The sequence below is a fragment of the Pteronotus mesoamericanus genome, unplaced genomic scaffold (assembly GCF_021234165.1).
Source record: "Pteronotus mesoamericanus isolate MK-2021 breed Mesoamerican mustached bat unplaced genomic scaffold, CSHL_Meso_final contig_101, whole genome shotgun sequence".
Taxonomy (NCBI): Eukaryota; Metazoa; Chordata; class Mammalia; order Chiroptera; family Mormoopidae; genus Pteronotus; species Pteronotus mesoamericanus.
In genome coordinates, this window is record NW_026555001.1 from 1,593,092 (window position 1) to 1,606,919 (window position 13,828).

The 13,828-nt window shown below is 43.3% G+C and overlaps 1 protein-coding gene across 2 annotated transcripts in view; it reads right to left on the reverse strand.

Annotated features, from left to right (window-relative positions):
* PRKCE (protein kinase C epsilon) overlaps positions 1–13,828 on the reverse strand; it is a 474,718-nt gene that overhangs the window by 272,957 nt on the left and 187,933 nt on the right. The window lies entirely within an intron of this gene.

The window sequence follows — 13,828 nt, forward strand, 5'->3', positions numbered from 1 at the left end:
CTCCCGTATCAGTTAATGGCAGCTCCATCCTACCAATTTCTCAGACAAAAATCTGAGTCATACATATGTTCTCTCTTTACCTCATAACTCACTGCCAACATGTCAATGTAATTCTCAACTTACCTGCTCAAATATATCCCCAGACCAACTTCTTATCTGCCATCACCCTGACCCTGTCTCATAGCAGTGGCTCCTAACAGACCTTTGGTCCTACCCTCTCCCCTCTGCTGTCCACTCATACACGGTGGCCAGAATGATCCTGTTCACACCCAAATCAAGCCCCTCCTCTGCTCAGACCCCTCCAATAGCCCCCACCCTTACTCCAGAGTAAAGCCCTGCATGAGCTGGCTCCGCACTGCCTCTCCCTCACCCTCTCTGCCCCAGCCACACTAGTGTCCTTGGCTCACTCCTTCATTTCCTTCAGGATTTTACCCAAAGCTCTCCCTGGACCCCTAACATCTCAGAGTCCCCAACCCCTACAATTCATATTCCCTTTTTCTGCTTAATTTTTTTTCCTTAGCAGCCACAATTATGTAACATACTATTACTTATCTGACCTGTGGCCTGGGTCCCCCACCAGAAAGTAAGTGCCATGAAGGCAGAGATTTTTTGTGTTTTGTCCATGTTATAGCCCCAATGTTTTAACACAATGCCTGGCACAAGGTAGATGCCCCATACATTTGCGGAAGGAGGGAAGGAGTTCTGTGGACCACTGTTCTGGCTGATCCGAGGTCCTCTGGTTACCCTTTTTGCACTTGGTCACCAGACCCAGACAGCAACCATCTCAGCATCTAAGGGGGCAATTCCGGCAAGTGTAAAAGAGGCCCGTCTCCCGTCTGTAAGGCACTGCCTCAGGAGGGGACTGTTAAGAAGTCCAATGATCCAGCTTCCAAAGCCACTGCTTTGCACCTCACCTCTGCAAAGAAAAATACCTGCTGGGATGGCTTTTAAAAAACTTAATCCTGTGTAAACCCTTCAGCTGTTTACCTGAATTCCATTTAATCTCCTATAGAGATGCCTCTAAATCATCTGTTCTCAAGGAGTCAGGAAAGAACCAACTCCTCCTCTGAAGATGTTTTTATTGCTCTTGCTGCTGAGAAAATGAGTTTTAATTTCCATGAAGAGAAGAAGCACAAAGCAACAGAGCAATTATTTATAGTTTTTTCCTCAGTGCTGGATTATCTAACCGCAGGTCTCACAGAGTGTTTAATCTCCAACAGGCAAAGGGTTTCACCCATTTAAAAGCACCTTCGGACACAGATCCCGGGCCCCAGCTGCAGGTGCGTGTGTGAACCAGCTGGACCTCCCATCTGCCCCCACCAGGGAGGGCACAAAATGCTCCCAAAGCCAGAGTCATATATAAATGAAGTTTCCCTCTCCGAGGGTCGGGGTGGGACCAAAGGCCAGGCCAGCCACATGGGGAGGAGGGGGAAGGGGAGAGGAGAGGGTTTCTTTCCATCTCTGTGGATAACTGGGGTGCCCGATATATATCTAACGACAGTCCCCCTGAAAGGAATAAGAGAGCCCAGAATCTTTAAAGACAAGAGGCATGTGGAAGCCCATGGAGCATGCCACACTCCCAGAAGTCCCTTCCACAAGGTCACCGTTGACCAGGCCCCACTCTTTGCCCTAATGCTTCTGGGGACAGGGCATTCCTTAACCATCTGCTGGGAAACTTGTTCCTCCTAACGGCTGTTGGTTCCCCTTGGGTTTATTCTCTTCAAGGATCTAGGGTCCTTGTGATCACGGAACGCTCACTGTATACCCAGAACCTCACACGCCTTACCTCATTTAATCATCATAGCCTGAGGAGACAGAGAACTATATCCCCATTTCCAGATGAGAAATTAAGGCTTCCACTTCTTCCCACTCCTTCCTGGCCACTCTCCTGGCAACAGGGATTATAATGTATTTTATTTTGTGAACACGGTAACCATTGTCTGAATTTCTTTCATTCCTATTCTAGAAACAGAGGTATGTACCTTATAGAAGCTTACATCCCTCCCAGAGAGAGGAAGAAAAAATAGCATGTTTAGGCTGGCCCCAGAGAAAGAAACTATTTGGACCACCCAGGGTCATCACGAGATCAAATAGTGAGACAGGTCGTTCTCTCAGGTGAGGGAAGACTCAAAACGTCTCAACCAACCCTCGGCACACTCATTTCATTAAGGTCCTCTATATTTTTTTTTTTACTATTAGATTTTGGTTTAGAACAGCTATATGTTTATAGAAAACTTCATTGGGAAGTACAGAGTTCCCGAACACTCCCTGCACCCTGTGAACACAGTTTCCCCTCTTATTTACATATTATGTTATTAGCATGGTGCCTTTGTTATCATTGACGAGCCAATATTGATACATGGACTAATAGCCACAGTTTACATTAGGATTCACTCTGTGTTGTATGTTCTATGGGTTTGACAAGTATATAATGGAGTGTCCATCATTGCTGTGGCCTACAGAAGAGTTTCACTGCCCTAAAATTCCCCTGTGCTCTACATACACATTCCTCCCTCCCTCTCCCTGGAAACAGCTGATCCCAAATCACTGACCAAAAAAAATCCTCGAACTAAAAAGTAATTGGAGTAAGGTTGACGAATACAAAATTAATATAGAAAAATTAATTATTTTCCTATATACTGGCCATGAACAATTGAAATTTGAAATTAAAAACACTTTCATTAGCACTCCCCAAAATACTCAGGTATATAAATATAGTAAACTATGTACATGATCTCTAATGAGGAAAACCACAGGCCTCTGATGAAAGAAATCAAAGAAGATCTAAATAAATGGAGAGGCGGTCCATCGTTACATTTAAAAACCAAATTCTCCAACTCTCTCTGCTGTCCTGGCCTCAAATCAGAGGCTTGGAAATGCCTCCCTTCACAATAACGGTTAACAGAAGAATCCCCTTCTTCCCCAAGAAGAATCCCCAAAGGCAGCCATGTGGAGGTGCAGCTACACATGGGAAGCTCAGGGCCCTACCCTTGTCGGCTGCTGTGGAGAAAAGGCTCCAAGATAGGGCTGCCAGATAAAATGCAGATAAGTGTTTAATGCATGCATCTCCCCAATATTGCATGGACCATACTTATATTAAAATTCCTTTAAATATTTGTAGTTTAGCTAACATTCCAAGGTACCTGGGCCTCCTCTGTTTTCATTTGTAATATCTGGCAACCCTACTCCAAGGCCTTTAACCAGGAAAAGCAACAACTTCCTAGGTGTATTCAGTGCTTGATATTTTTCGAAGACTTTTCAACTGTTTTTCTCTCTGTATTTTACTACATGTCTTGAGAGAAAAGAAGGACAAGTATCTCCCAGCCTCATGAACCAGATGAGAAAACAAACAGGTGCCAAACAATGGCGGGAAGGCCACGCATGTCAGGAACACAGCTGCCTCAAGTTATTCTCAAGCCCCCCATTTCCGTTTGCCAGCGGGTTTCAACCCTGGCTAATCTTGGAATCACCTGGGGAGCTGCCAAAACCACACCACTGCCTGGGCTTCACCCCAAAAGTGCCTGATGGAAATGTCCCATGTCTGCACTGTCCACTATGGCAGCTGCAGTCACATATGACTAATGAGCACTTGAAATGTGACCAATGTCCCAGAGAAACTGCATTTTCAGTTTGGTTATTGTAATTAGTTTCCATTTAAACAGCCACAGGTGGTCAGCTACCTGTTGGATAGCACAGATCAATTCCCTCCCCATTTCTCTCCCACCACGTTATCTTGAAGCAAAGCCCAGACATATTTCATCCAGGTATCTATATTCTTTAAAGCTTTCCAGATGATTCAAATATGAAACCACTATTGGAGACCAGTTATTAGTCAATCAAATAATCAATACTGCAACACTTTATTTACTCAGAGTAGTACAGACTTTCAGCAAGTTCACAACCTTGAGTGCACAGCCTATCACCTGGGGAGCCAGACCTAGGCCCAGGCGTCCCCACTCCCAGAAATTCAGGTCTATCTGTTTGGGGATATGAATCTTTTCTCTGTCCCTCCTCTTCCTCTATTCTTCTACAAGTTCTTCTTGTAATTCCAACATGGAGTCAGAATTAAGAACCACAGGTTTAAAGTCTTTCTATCTAAAGCATGTTCCATGGACCAGCACCTCTACATTCACCTGGCAGCTGGTTAGAAAAGCAGAATCTTGGGGCCCTCTCCAGACCTTCAGAATTAGCATTGGCATTTTAATAAGGTTCCCAAATGACTTACATGCACTTCAAAGTTTGAGAAGTATTTAAAAACAGTGGTTCTCAAAGAGCAGTCCACTGACCAGTGGTCTCAGATTACCTGGAAATTTGTTAGGAATACAAATTCTTGGGCCTCGCCCCAGACCTACAGAATCAGGAACTCTGGGGGTGGGGTCCAGCAGGCTGTATTTGTATTTTAACCAGCCCTCCTGGTGATGCTGATGCAAGTTCAAGACCCACCGCTCTGGAGTCTAGAACACAGCTCTACATTGCCCACGCATCAAGTATGATTATAAAAACATCACTTTCCTTCAAAAGAGGAGCTGAAGCTATCGTCAGGCCTCCCCGCAAATAATTACACATAAATTAAGATTTTTTTTTTATGCTCCATGACATAGGAAAGTAACTAGGAGTAGTGAGGAGGAATTAAAAACAGAGAAAGCAACCTGGGGTCCTTAGAAAAGTACAGGACAATAAGTGATATTTATAAAAATGTCCAAGACATTACACCCCACAGTTGTATTCAGTACATTCTCCTTGAGAAGGCAACGAGTTTATATTTTAGAAATATTTCTATTACAACGTTTTATGTTTCTTTCAAGTGAAAAATAATTGCTTAGAACAGTCTATTGTGTCAAGCATTTTATTCCTAAAACTGTGTGTGGAGTGGGGCAGGGGGAACAAGAAGAAAGGTTCTACTTGGGTGGTATGGTAGGATCCAAGACCATCCTCCACTGCAGTTCTTCTTAAGCTGTTTGATGTTTTAAATTCCCCTGAGGACTGAGGCAAAGCTACAGACATTCTGCCCTTAATATGCGTGTCCAGAATATATAGAAAATTTTGCACACAATGTCAGAGGATTCAAGGGCTCTAGGCCAGGGGGTCCGGTGCTAAGGACACGTATTCAAATGTAGAAAATAAGCAGAGAACAGAATGCAGCTGTTTCAGGGGTAGAACCATTCAGACCTCATGCCAAATCCCAGCTTACTCTCTAACCAGCTAAATGACAGACTCACATTCCTCTAAGAAAGTGGCTGAAGGCAGGGCAGTTTAATGGTTGCCACTCTACAGATAAGGAAATTGCAATCTGGAAAAGGGAGGGGCTCATCCAGGTGGGCCAGAGAGAGTATCAATCTTTGAACTTTGATCATCTTCCCACGGGCCCCTCTACTGCCAAACACAATGCCACACTGCCTGCCACAACCTCCAGGTCAGCCAGGCACACCAGGCCCGTCTTTACTGCCCACCCTTCAGAGCCCATCTCCTAACATCCAGAGGAAGCCTGCATCCGTGACCGCTTGCCCCCCCCACCCCCCACCCCCACCCCCGCCAAATTAGGAGAGACCCATCTCTGTTTCCAAGGCTCTATTCCAGGCCAGGGAGAGTTGGCCAGCCCATTGGTTAAGACTCAATGAATCCTGAACAAAGAGGGCTCTTAAATCATTGACACATACTCTGGTTTCTCTTCGGGTTGTACAAATCTTTTGCCTTTTAAATCATTGACACTGTATTGCACTGACTTTTTTGCAGTGCCTATTCTTACTAGTAAATTGTGAACTCCTTTAGAGTAGAGCTGGGTGTGACTCATCTTTGCACCCCCAGAGGTGACCAGTGAGCACTCAACGGGAGGGAGGAAGGGCAGGCACACTCTAGCCCTCAGAGATTCATAATGGAGCAGCCTTTGGGCCTTTGCAAGAGTTAGTCTACCCTGGCATTGTTGTGTTTGCAGACAAGCCTGTCTCCAGGACTAAACTTTAAGCCCTTTGGGGATGCAATTGAATTTTCCTATCTTTACGTGGGATCTACCAAGAGTCACATTATACAGGCAACACAGCGGGTGGTCCTGAGACTTTCCATTTTCCTAAAGAGTCAAGTTCTTACAAACAAAATAGCCAGTAGGCTGAATGCTAATATATTGTCAAGAAACAGGAAGCCTAATTCTACATACACACCTTCCAGGAACCACACATCAGCAGAACAAGCTGTGAGTCTGGCTTCCCTCTCCCACATCCCAACAGCCCCTCAAATCGTACTTACTGCCCAGCTGTCTGTACCCACTCTTTCTTCTCCAGCAGGTCCCCAGCAAGCTGCACGGAGCGGGCTGCAGAGCCTGCAGGTGCCAGGGAGTAAAACAGAGAACCAGGAGGCTGTGTTTTTCAGAATGGTGCTCAGCCAGAATGCTCTCATCTGGGACAGGGGGGTACCTGAGTTTCCAGCACCCAGGTAGCCTCAGCCAGGGTTGGAGCCCGGGAACACACTGTAGCAAGTGACACAAATGTGCCTTTTGCTCTGCTGCTACCATTTTGCAGAGGTAACAATTTTTGTGTGCACACAAGTCCAGTGTATATATGTGGTTTTTGTTTTTTTGTTGTTTTTTTTTATGAATGGGATCATACTATATATACGAGTACAATTCCATCTTTTCTTATGTAACCACTTATTTTAACATCTTTCCCCATTAATACATAAAAATAAGCCTAAGAACTTGTAATGCTTGCTTATTACCCCATTTAGGGAGGTACAAAATTTCTCTTAGTTATAGACATTTCACTTGTTTCCAATATTTTGCTTTTTCACCTCTGGCAATTGGTTTTTTTGCACTACCTGTGCAGGTTTGCCAGTGGGATAAACCTGCAACAAAATTTCTAGGTCAAGGGAAACTCCAGTTACATTCCCACCAACAGTTCAATTGGCACTTACTGAGTACCTACCAGTGCAAGAAAGAAGTAGGAAGGGAATAGCCTTTATTTTAATGACACCAAAGGTAATAACACTGACCTTGGACACCTGACCCCAAGCAGAAAGGAGCCATTTATTGACAAGTGGGTTAAGGAAATTTCTACTCTTTTTATATTTTTCCTGTTATATGTACACGTCTTTATGATAAAGATTAAATGTGCCAACCTAACACATGGGTTATAAAACATTACTGCACAGCAGGTAATTACATGGCATATTTACTCCAGTCTATTTTACATCATAAATTCTTTCACTGTCTTCAGCGCAACCCAGTATGTGATAAGTTATGTGCACACACACAAAAAATCCCCTTGCACTCGTTCAGAATGATCTCCCAGGGGTTGCAAGGATTGCCTGTGGGGGTCAGAACCAAAATGGTCTCGAGCCTCAGGCCCACCCCTAGGATCAGCCCCAGCGTGAAGGAGCATTAACAAGCTCAGCTTGCTGTTTCCCCAGCCAGGCAACCTGTGAATAGGGGGCAGGGCTCTCCATTTGGGTTCTGATTTCCTGAAAAACCAGATTCTCACGGCTCTCTCTACCCAGACTCTTTCTCTGTCCTTACCCTTCTATCAAAAGGGAAAGTCTTACTGCAACAGCACGAGAGCCTTGGCATCAAAGATCTGCGTTCCTCCCTGGTTCCCAGAAAAGCACTTGTCTGGGACACGGGTTAAGGAGCAGCCAAGAAGAGGTCATTGATCTCTGTCTCCAGGGTTCAGAGGCTTTGCCACGGGGAGGGGCCAAAGCTTTCCAGATGTTTCACTGAAGGGCTGGACGGGCGCCAGGGGAGTCCTGCAGATCTACAAAGGGATGCCTGTTCCCCAAGTGTGCACCATGAGCAATCAAAAGCTCTCTGAAGAGAGTGCCCTCCAAAGTGGGCAGGCCTTCATGGAGATTCCTGTGGTGATCACCTTCCCGCTGTCCTCGCTCGCTCTGTGTCCACGGCCGCCACCCAGCTCCGGTTCTTCACCACTTCCACAACGCCCCGTCCCCAGCACTCACATGCACATACATCTCCCCGCAAACTACTAGCTCTGGTGTCTATAGCAACAAAGCAAAAACCCACAGGATTTGAAAAGGCAGCAAACTTGATGACAACCATACAGGAGGACAAAGAAAACAGCCTGGGAAGTATTTTTTCCCATATCAGAGACTGGGACATCTCACCCTAGAAATCAGTCCTCAGAGGAGTGCCAGCCCATCAGGGTTCCCAGCTACAAATCTAAAAACTGAGCTCTGAGCTCCCAAGGGTACAATTCCTTCCCTCTGGCTCTGCCCACCCTTTCTGGAAAGGAAAAGGCCAGAGATACACTGAACAACATACTACCTAAGTTTAAAGTTTTCTGAACAGGAAGCAAATCCTAAAAACAGCATTTGGGTGATTACATAGCAATGATATCATTTCTAGTACTAACACCAATGGTTCATTCATTCATTGAACAAGTATTTATTGAATATCTGTTATGTACCAAGAACTATTCCAGGTAGCTAGAAATGCAATGATTAAATGATTTTTCTAATGTGACGATGCTTACCCTCTGCAGCTTTCATTCTAGAAGGACAAACAGATAATAAGTGAACAAATAAATAATTTCAGAAGGTACCAAGTACAATAAAAATAGCAGCTCAACAACAATAAATATTCCCAGAGAGTATGTTATGTTATAGAAATGGAGGTATGCCCTGGCCAGTGTGGCTCAGTTGGTTGGAGCATCGTCCCATAACCAAAGGGTTGCAGGTTCAATTCTCAGTCAGGGCACATACCTAGGTTGTGGGTTCAGTCCCTGGTCAGGACACGTATGATCCCTGGTTTGGGTGTGTACAGGAAGCAACCAATCAATGCTTCTCTCTCACACTGATATTTCTCTCTCTTCCTCTCTCTCTAAAAAGCAATGGGGAAAAAGAGAGTCCTTGGGGGGGGGGTGGGTGGGGGGGGTGTGTGTGTGTGTGTGTGTGTGTGTGTGTGTGTATGGAGGCAGTATGATCATATAGAAATAAAATTAGACTTTATATACATGTATGTAGCTTTACTTTCAAAATGTGCCTTCATGCATATCAAGCCATCTTGCCATTGCTCACTGTTAAGTTTGCGGGGTGGGAATGCACCAGTATGCTCATTTAACCTAGCAGAAACGGAAGCCCAGACATGTGAAGTGATTTGTTCAAGGCCCACAAGTTTCATTCTTAGAATGTCAATTTATCAGATGACCATAGAGAAAATGAAAATATCAACCACAAATTAGGGGAAGCTATTTGCAACAAATATAACTGCCTCTGAAGCAATAAGAAAGACACAAAAACATAACAGAAAAATGCATAAAAGAAATGAAAAGATATTTTTCAGGAAAAATCAAACATCTTTACATATGTGAAAAGATTCTCAGTATCATGAATAATCAGAGAAACACAAATTAAAACGATACTGACATATCACCCATTATACTGCTAGAAATTTAAAAGTTTTACAGTGCCAAGCATTCATGAAATATAAAGCAATTCGAAATTGTGTATGTCTTTGGTAGCATCAGTTGGAACAATCACTTTGGGAAGCAATTTATCATTACCTAGTAAAGTTGAATATACATGTACATATTGAACTATCAGTTCCACAGCTAAGTCAATAACCTAAAAAAACTCTAAATGCTAGCGTGACTTGGGGTACAATATGTCTGTAACAGCAAAAGCTTGAAGACAACCCAGATGTCTATGAATAAGAGAACACATCAATTTTGATATATTAATGGAATATACTGCAATAACAATGATAGAACTATAGCCACACGCATCAAGATAGATGAGTCTCAAAAGTATAATGTTGCACAAATTGATGATATTATTTAAATGAAGCTAAAAGTAGGTAAAAGCAAAATAATGTACACTTTAAAAACATCCATATAGGTGGTAAAATCACAAAGAAATACAAGAAAATAACATAAAATTCAGGATAGTAGTTACCTTTGGGGAAGACAGGGTTAAGACAAGATCAGCAAAGGGGCCCAGAGGGGTGTATAAACACCAGAAATGTTTTTTATTTTTCTTAATCTGGATCATAGGTACATGGGACAGATGATAAATAATTTTACAATAAATATAGTAGAAGGGAGGAAGAGAAGGGCCGATTTCAATTAATCCCCAAAGACAGATTGTTTCAAGGAAAACAAATCGCAGGGGGTATTTATTCCAAAGTCAAAGAAATGATCATTTGTTCATTTTCTAAGGCACAGAAACCTAGTGAAGGCCTCATGCCATACAGGAAGTGAATGTCACATCGACAGAACCCTGATTTGATTTATGTTTGAACAAATTAAAAATAAAAGCAAAATAGGTCCCTGTCCAGACTGAGCGAGGTGTTTCTAGTTGGCCTGTCAGTACAGTGGATACAAGGGTTATAATTACAGCAAGGGAGAGGGCGGGCGGCCAGTAGACATCTGTAATTAAGCAGGTGAAGTCTGTCTTCCAGGCTCCAGCTGCTCTGCTGACAACCCTGGTGACCCCAAACCCACCTATTACAGGCAGTTCCTGACTTTCATATGTTTAGCCTTCAAACACCACACATGGACGCTCGGTCACGAGCTGGCCATACCATTTCACAGCGGTGCTCTCTGTCTGCCAAGCCACTGAGCCACCTCCACACTGTCCCCATACTTTCCCAGCAGCAGTCACTCCTTAATTCACGGAACAAACATTTCCTAATTACTGCACATCCTTGCACTGTCTGAGGCCATGAAGGTACAGCAAAGACCAAAACAGACACAGTCTTCGCCTTCACAGAATTTAGAGTCTAAGGTAAGTGTTTGTGCAAGTATTTGACTACGCGTGTTTTATTGCCTCCTTCCCTTTTTTGTTAAATAAAAATCATGGGTAAAGGGAAAAAAATGAAAACACTGGTCTTTGTGATAAGATGCATTTTTTCCCTACTTCAGAGAATAAAGTCTAATATAGCAAATCAGTGAAGAGCCCTCAGAGGGCTGCAGAGGTCCCCGTTCTGCCTCAGCGGGACCCTCCCAGCCCTGACGCAGGTCGACAGTCTGCCCAGGTGACCAAATGGTGGGAAAGACGCTCGGAGTATCACCAAAAACAGTGTCTAGACAATGAGACATAATGTGAGAATCTTATAAAGTTTTAGTTCTCTGGGAATCAAATCTCCATTATAAAAGTTAGTTATTCAAACTTCTACAGCTCTGACCCTCAGACACCTTTAGAAAGAACCTGTGCGAAAGCACCTGTGCGAAATTAAGGACCTGCCTACAAACCTAGCTGTTGGTCTTTCATGCACAAGAAGATTCAGGAAAACTTAGGTTTTCATCTTTCTAAAAGGGTTGGTCCTTTTTTGTTTTTTGTTTTGGAGGGAAGGAAGAGTTAGCTATTTAACAAGCATTAAAAGCCTAAATGATCATCAATGTGAAACTCTGAGGATAAAAATTCAAGCATCAGACAAAAGATGGGTCAAAGTAAGCGGGAGGAGACAACCACCTTGCTCATGCCCTGCCTCCCATTGGAACATCAGTGACTTCTTACTTCCCTAGCTCCTATGCAACAGCTTCCTACGTTTGAGGAGAAAATCCTTACTTCACAGCAGGCAGGAACTGCATGACAAAATGATGTTTCCCCTAAAATCAGGAGCTTTGTTGCCATTCTTCTTCCCCTAGATGGACCTCTTCACAGACACACACCAATGCACTACTCTTCAATAAGTAAACTCCACATGCATATCCATGTGAGAGAGAATTAAGGGTCAGCTACTGATATTACAAGAGATTTTTCTACTCACACTCTTTACAAGAATGGTTCACATTTAGAGTCCATTCAAATAAAGGCCTTCCCTAGCTTTTTGGAAACAAGATTCAATTTTTTAATACTTCCACTTTTGTCTACATTTTAAGAAATATAACTATTCCATAAATAGATGCTAAGCTCCAACTTATTCCTTTTTCCCAGTATTTCATACACTCTTTTTCAGCCCTTTTACAATGTGGGCCTTGGATTTTTTTTAAATAAAATAAACATTTGCCTTATTGTACTCCATTTGTATGTACTACTTATGGAAGTTATCTGTTATAGATGTTTAGATCTTACACAATACCATTAGAAGAATCTTTTCTATAATCTTTTAAAGCACTTGGTTTCTGTTTGAATACCTCCAGAGATGGCGACCTCCTTACTTACTGTTCAAATGCATTAAACTGCTGATGAGCGTCTATTACAGGATTTTCCCTACATTCAAGTAACCTTAAAGCTGCCTCCCTGTAACTTCTACTCTTAGGGTCCTAGAACTGCCCCAAGGAGCCCCCGGATAAGTCCTCTCCCTCTCCTCCTTGGTCATAAGGATCCCGCACCTTGGCCAGCAATAATGAGCCTTGCTCCCTGGCGGTAAGTAGAGAGAGAGATTAGGAAACTTTCTCATTGACTTAACACCTGTATTCAGAAAGTCTTCAATCTGAGAATCTGAAATCCCTGAACATTTACTGAATCAAAGCATCTTAATACACTGTCAACACAATACATTTGAGGGCTAGAAGCGCCCAGTGATTTGTTCACCTTCAGTTGGCTGGTTAATAGCAGAGCCAGGAACAGAATCCAAGCTTCTGATTTTAAAAACAGGGGATGCTCCCATTACACCTCACCATTAAGCTGCTTAACGCTCAAGTCAGCGTAACTAACGGGGGCCTCGTATCCAGCACCCAGCACTAGTGAGGCCCTGCAGCATTCAAGGCTCCCACGGACTTTGTCCGAGCTCAGAGATGGCTCTTGCTCCCAGTCTGGCTTTGTTTAATTTGAATAGTAGAACAGTGCTCCAGGCTCAGCACTGCCAGATGGTGAGGCCAGCCAGCAGCTTCACGTGTGAATTTTACAGAAACCTCAGCCCTTGAATGGCTTGTGGCTTACTGGGGTGGGCGAGGGACAACCAAAACTCTAGTTATAGGTGCAATATAAATATGTGAGTACCTGGTTATATGAAGAAAAGTGTGGGCGCAAATACAGTGTCATGGCCCAGCATGTGGGAGCATGCGGGCCGACGTGGGAAGACCCCCAGGAGGAGGCAAACTTGAAATCAAATTTTGAAAGAATAGAGAAATAGTTGAAGAAACAGGGAGGGGTCAGGGTATTTATACCTGGGGACTTGGTGTGTGCCTTAGAAAGCATCAATATGCAAACCCACGCACACCTGTGAAATGGATTGCACACTGGAATATGAAACAACTGATTATCCAAAGCCAAGTCAGACCAAACACCTTGTTTATCTCAATAGTTTCTCTTTAAGGTGACACTTTTTCCTGTTAGTTCATTTAGCCATGCAATCATTTATCCCATGAATAAAAATTATGCCCCTCCTTTGTGCCCAGCACCGAATCCCAAACTCCCTCTGCATTACCCCACCCATTAAAGGCAGGTGCAACTCGCCTACTCAGAGGAGGGTCACATAAAGGTAAGTTCTAGCAAGGTCCCTGGGTGAGTTATTTTAATTAAAGCCCTAGGAACCAGGAGAAAATTAGCACAGTAGAATCAAATTCAAGGACCACTCAATACTTGAGGGTATTTATAGAAAAATAAACACAAAAAACAAAAAATCCAATATCCTGACTGGTTGCCTTTCTTTGTCCTGCTGGTATAAATTGGTTCTTAGTCTCCTAGCTGAAGAACACTCATGTGATCCATTTTGACCTTCTGATACTATTAAAATCAGGACTGGAAAAATAAAGCCTGGGCATTACCCACCTTCCTAAGAATACCAAGTGCCTTCTCTCTCTACCCCTTTCCCGGAAGAAGGGAGAATGAGGAAGGAAAAGATAATACACAGAAAAGGATTCAAAGACATTGACATTGAGGTGGACAAAATGGTTGGAATTTAGGAAAGAGAAAAATCATTAGATTTCCCTCTTAATTTTCA